We start from the raw sequence: 6,614 nt of genomic DNA on the forward strand, positions 1-6,614 counted from the left end.
ATCTTAATTTAGAATTTATCTAAATTTAATTTGTTAAGAAAGAATCGTTTTTATTGGCGCGTTGGCCTATTTATAGGCTAAATGAGCCAATGCCTATTTAGAGTGCTGAGATGTTACGATGTTACAGAGGACTTATTTTATTTCTTTATTCCAACTTCCAAGTGTCCTATAGACTATGTTAGTCATGAATTAATTGTTAAAACATATATAAATGACTCATTCATGACAAAAGGCAAAAGACCATATTTGAATAATGTCGGGCTGTAAACGGGTTCGGGCTTTTAAAAAGCTGTCAATCACAATGTACTTGTAGGGCTCAGGCCGAAATCTGTCAGGCTCGGGTCCTGTCGGGCCTAACTTTTAAGGCCCTATTACAGCTGTAACGGGCTTCCTCAACTCCACGTGTTCGCACATGTCAATATTATGAATAGATTAAATGAAACGGGACAAATTTAATCTTGAAAAACTATATATCATTATAAAGATCTAAGCCTCAAGCATCGACGACAGATTACTGTTTTTTAATGAAAAGTTTATAAAGACTATTTGCTAGAATTGTGTAAGCAGTACATATCAAAACATGAAGAATAAAAACACAGAACATACCAGATTCGTCGTAATAACGAGTCATAAACACATCCACAGCTGTAAATCCTGTTTTAATTAGGAAGGTAAGGGTCCACTGAACGACATCTCATGGAGCACGTTTAGTCCAACGAAGCAATAACGTCGCAATATGGATCATAATTCCTTTGTTTACGTTTCAGTTCTTCAGGGAGAGTATTGTTTGTGCCCGTTATGGAATAAATCACAGTCAGAAACTGCATCTTGGTGGTAAAAAAAAATCTACATGGTTTTGCAGTGTACAGTGGCACAAACAGAATGAGACGAACCACAAGAAAAAAGTGAAAGAAACGCGAAAGATTGTTTATTTGAATTCTGGCACTCTCTCATGATGGCTTGTGACGCGCGCTCTGACGCACCTGTCAGATGGAGGCGGAACTTAGCGATCGTCTTTTTCTTTATTTGTTTTATTTTTTAACAGTTTTTATATGTGTGAGTATGTTTTATGTTGAATGTGCCTGTATCTGCCTGATTACCATCTGTGGTAAAACTGAAATTTGAATTGACTGAACACACACTGGGAGCGATAAGTATAAGAAGTTTCTAGGAATTACTAGTGGTGTGCAGTTACAAACACTGGAGGAAGATTATTGATTTTAATAATTAATGATATAGTGGAAAACTTACCTTGTTTTTGCCCATTGATTATTTCACCTGTCAAATACAGAATACACACATTATGCTTTAATAACTGGAAAGAATAGTTAGTTATTTAAATGTGTCACTAATGTCAGATTCTTGGTCACAATTCTGTTTTGCTAGCGCTTTAAATCCCTCACCATTATTAAGCAGCAGTAGAGACATGCACAATGAGATTAAATGCCTCATTATGAGAAACTTCACCTCCTGCACCTGCACATTTATAAGTACACACACACACACACACACACACACACACACACACACACACACATGTATTAATATTATAAATAAACGTTACAATAAAAGATAAAATTCAATAAAGGAGCAAACATATTATAGAATAGATATTATTAATGAACTTAAAACATTAATGTACACAAAACATTAATGTACACATACATTTTTGCTAAAAGTGCAAATACAATCTCTGGAACAAGCATTTGTGTATTTACACACAGATAATTACTATTTTTGAAAAATACATTAAAAGCAGATGGGATGAATAACAAAAAAGTTATTTATATTACCAGTGAAAAAAATGCAGTGCAGAGCAAACTTGAGATTCTTTCTTCAACAGCTTAACCAGAATACAGTGATGCCGTGTCAGAATCTGATCAGCACCTTTATTTATACATGTGGGCAGACCATGACTGAAGCTAAAAGTATCAGTCAACAATACCTTAAAACCAGTTTTTCCTTTCCACACCTATTTGTTTGTCATTTAATAACTGTCACCTTTAGTCACCTGTTTTACAATGCAGTTTGTTTCAAAGTGGCTATACAGGAATAAACAGGAAAGACATGATTCAATGATGCAATCAGAGATTAATTCTGCTTTAAAGCAGCTCTAAAAAGAAAATACTCTCATTGTTCAGCTGAGTTCAGTTCAGTGTTGATTCAGTTTATTTCAATAACTGTGTAAAGATCACTAAAAAATTAAATAACTTTTAAATTAATTTTTTATTTAACTTTAAATGAAATTATAAAACAGCTCTGTAAAAAAAAACGTAAAAAAAACTAGGCTCAGTTGGGGGGCAGAGTTTCCTCTGATCAAACAAACCAACATGGTGTGGTTTAAGCTTGAATATTCTTGAATAGATTTGCGATAGAAGGTGTTGATGTTGTTATCGGTGTTAAGTCGCAACACCAGTTACGTCACTTGCTCACCATGGCACTGTCCCCACCGTCTTTTTATAGTAAAAAAAAAAATAATTTAGTTAATTTAGAGAACAGACACTACAATTAAATAATGAACATGTAGTGTGGAGATATGAGGAACCAAAAGCGAAAATGCAAATGAAGACCTTTTAATAGAGAGTAGCGATGCAACAAAAAAACTAGTCTTCAGATAAATAAAAAAAAGCAGCCGATGAGCCGGCACACAAACAGTGAACAAAGTCTCTCTTCTACGTAAATCAGCAAACAGAAGGTCCTTCTTAGAAAATGGATCAGCTCACGGGCAGCGTGCAGGGTAAGGCATTCACTGAACTCCTTTCTCTCTAATGAGACTACGTCAGATGGCTGGAGAGGAGACTGTTCCGAAGACTCGTCAGCACCAGCAGGACTGAACAGAGAGCAGAGCAACAGGTAAATCCAGAGCACAGTTTGATCTGACCTGAGACTGGAGATTAACAGGCAGGATAGGACATGACATGACATGACAGGAATAGGATGAAAGTGTAGCTTCTTGCATCAATAACAAACAAAATAATCTGGCAAAGAGAAAAGAAAATGGGGAACTATAAATAGCAAAGATGATTAGGGAAAAGAGAGAACAGGTGTGAATCTATTAGTGTGACAGAGAAGAGATAATGAGAAACAGCTGAAGAGGCATGTGGGTGTATCAAGATGACCAGCGGGGGGGGGTTGGGGTATGTGCGGGGGTGAAGGGAAACCGAAACCATGACAGCCCCCTGGCGGATCCAACTTCTTTCAGGACCATAACCCTCCGAGTCAACTAAAAACTGGTGGCATTTTTGTTTGGAAAACGTTTGGAATACGGCCGGAGCGTTTACGAGTCCGAATGGAAGAACCCGATATTCGAAGTGACCTAACGGTGTATTAAACGCAGTCTTCCATTCATCCCCTTCCTTAATACGAATGAGATGGTATGCATTACGAAGATCCAATTTGGTGAAAACCTTTGTAGCAAATCAAAGGCGGATGACATGGGCGGTAAGGGGTAGCGATTCTTAACAGTCACGTCATTAAGCCCACGATAGTCGATACAGGGACGCAAAGACCCGTCTTTCTTCTTTACAAAGAAAAATCCCGCACCAGCTGGTGAGGAGGAGGGGGCAATGGTCCGGCGTTAAGGGACTCGGACAGATATTCCACTAATGCTTTACGTTCGGGAGAACAATCTACTGTGAGGGGGCGTGGTCCCAGGAAGAAGTTCGATACTACAATCGTAAGAGCGGTGAGGTTGGAGAGAAGTGGCACGTGAACGACTGAAAACCGCCCTCAAATCATGATATTCCTCCGGCACCCCGGTCAAATTGCCCGGCTCCTCCTGAAACACAGAACCAGAGGAAACAGGGAGATTAGCAGACAATAAACATTCGACATGACAAGACAGGTTCCAAGAGAGGATGTTATTACTAGACCAGTTAATAGGTTATGTTTGACTAACCAGGGGTGTCCTAAAACTATTGGAGCAAAGGGGGAACAAAAAACTAAAAAGGAAAGGGTCTTGTGGTGATTACCAGAGACAGTGAGAGATAAGGGAGCAGACTGAAGATGAACCCTGGGTAGGGAGCTACCATCTAGGGCAACAAGAGGAGTGGCCTCCTCACGCTTCTTCAATGGAATACCTTGCTTGCGGGCCCAAAACTCGTCTAGGAAATTCCCCTCAGCCCCAATCTATTAAGGCATTACAAGAAACTGACGAACCAGGCCACTGCAGGATTACAGGAATGATGGTGCACAACTGACGGAGAGATAGAAGTAGCGCTCGCCAGTAATCCCTCACCTACTGACGAGCGCTTGCTTTTACTGGACATGTTGACACAAAGTGATTGGCTGCGCCACAATACATGCAGATACGGTAAGTGATACAAAGTTCCTTTTTCTTGGCGGAAATGTGCTGTCCACCTATCTGCATGCGCTCTGGATCTGGGTGAGTAGTTTGGGGAGGAGAGATGGATGCGGCAGCTGAATTAGTGTAGAAGTCCACGACCCTGAAACGGCGACAGAGATCAAATCTCTTTTCTACTCGTATGGACACTTCAATAAGGGGATCGAGACGAGTGGGCAGATCATGGGCGATGACTTCGTCCTTAATGCTGGAACTGAGTCCCTCAAGGAAATGTGCCACAGGCACCGGCTCATTCCATCCACAAGTGGTCGAGAGGGTGCGAAACTCAATGGAGTAATCAACAACTGAGCGTCTCCCCTGACGGAGAGTGGACAGGATGCGAGATGCTTCTTCTCCACGAGCCGAATGGTCAAATACCCAAATCATCCCTTCCTTAAAGGAGTCAAAGCGAGTGAGGTTTCTCGACCTCAGCCTCCCATGCAGCGATTCCCCACTTGGGGCACGTCCTGTTAGAAGTGAGATGACGTAGGGGACCCGTGCTCGTTCTCTAGCATAGGTCACTGGTTGGAGAGAGAAGACAAAGCTCACATTGGGTGAGAAACGACCGACACTGTGAAGGCTCACCGGCGTAGCATGGAGGGTTGTTGACTCTGGGCTCTGGGGATTCCAACCCCCTGGAAGCAGGATAACCCTTCTTGAGCTGGTGAACTTGAGCAGACAAGAGAGCAGAGCTGGGCGGCCAGGGAATCTACCGCGTGCCGAGCAGTGGCTAGCTCTGTGTCATGTCTTCCGAGCATGGCTCCTTGCAGCTCAACAGCAGTCTGAATCGTGCTTGCACTCGCTGGGTTCATAGGTTGGCCAGATTATTCTGTAGTGTGGAGAGATGAGGACCCAAAAGCGAAAATGCAAATCAAGACCTTTTAATAAAGAGTAGCGATGCAAAAAAAATAGTCTTCAGATAAATAACAAAAATGCAGCCGATGAGCCAGCACACAATCAGTGAACATAAAGTCTCTCTTCTACGTAAATTAGCAAACAGAAGGTCCTTTTGAGAAAGGAAACCGAAACCATGACAGAACACAGCTGCGCAATACAACATGCCGGACAACAATTATATCACAGAGCAGCAGCAGGAGTCAGATTTAATTTAACACACGCGGAAACGGAGTCAAGTTTACTGACAAGAAGTGTGAGATGAGAAAGACTTGATGATGGTGGAAGATTTAGTAAAAAATTTTTTTCAAAAACACCAGTTTAGTGATATTTTTGATTTTGAAGTGTTGACTTTTACAGTTTATCTGCTTAAAAAATAATAATAATAATTTTTAATATTTATTCTTTATGTATTTGGATCCACAGTGTTTGCAGATTTTTGCTTTATTTAAAATTTGTGTCATTTATTTATTTTATTTGACATAATGGTGTAGGCTGTGCCTCCAAGCTTTTGTTTGTTTTGCTATTAAACATTTTATGTTTCTTATTTATTTGGTTCCACAGTGTTTGCTGATTTTCAGGGGGTTTTTTATGATTAAACTTTTTATTTGTTATTTTATATTGGGTCCATAGCATGATGTATTTTTTGTATTACCAGTGTTGTCACACGTCGATGGGAAAATTTCCTCAACGTCACAACCCTTCTGTGGTTATGATTCCAGGGTGCATCACAAGCCAGATTATAGATTTTAGATTATAGTCATTCATTTATTGTTGGTGTCATCCACATTAATTTACCAGTCCCCTTGGTTCATGTGGTGTGCAAAATAAGCCCTATCTTGGATCAGCCCCTTAACATGGTGGAAGCCTCAGAGACCCTGGGAGCTGTGTTGTCTGGAATATCAGATCCTGCTTGGGGCCCCCAAAGTAGGTAATAGGCCAGAAAAAGACTGATCCAACATAAACTATAGTGTCAAAAAAAAGAAAACACTGGAGAGACCCTGCAAAGAGTAGGGATGCATGTAAAATGGGTGGAAGGCAAGTGCAAGCAGAACATTTGTTCCTTAAAAGGTCATCGGATGCCCATTTTCTACAAATTGATATGATTTTTTAACATAGTTTGGTTAAAATTTCTCAATGGTAGTGTAAAACCACACCGTTTTTTACCCTGTCAAAAACAGCTCTGTCTACAGCACGCTGTTTTATTGCATTCCACTTTAAATGCAAATGAGCTCTGCTCATCCCGCCCCTCTCTTCCGAGCCGCTCTCTGAGAGACAGTAAACTTTAAGCGCATTCATCGTAAAAACTCGTTAATAGACCAATTCAGAGTAGATGTCACATTTACGTTACTTGCAGCTGCGTGCGCATAGTGCTTGC

The 6,614-nt window shown here is 40.6% G+C and overlaps 1 long non-coding RNA gene across 1 annotated transcript; it reads right to left on the bottom strand.

Moving 5' to 3' along the window:
* Window positions 1-1,250: 1,250 nt before the first annotated feature.
* On the bottom strand, window positions 1,251-5,531 carry LOC132098480 (uncharacterized). The gene is made up of 3 exons (XR_009422930.1): window positions 5,486-5,531; window positions 1,404-1,467; window positions 1,251-1,278 (listed from the first exon to the last, which is right to left on the bottom strand). It is a non-coding gene; the product is annotated as an uncharacterized LOC132098480 (long non-coding RNA).
* Window positions 5,532-6,614: the final 1,083 nt, after the last annotated feature.

This window comes from Carassius carassius, chromosome 22 (genome assembly GCF_963082965.1).
Source record: "Carassius carassius chromosome 22, fCarCar2.1, whole genome shotgun sequence".
In the NCBI taxonomy this organism is placed as follows: domain Eukaryota; kingdom Metazoa; phylum Chordata; class Actinopteri; order Cypriniformes; family Cyprinidae; genus Carassius; species Carassius carassius.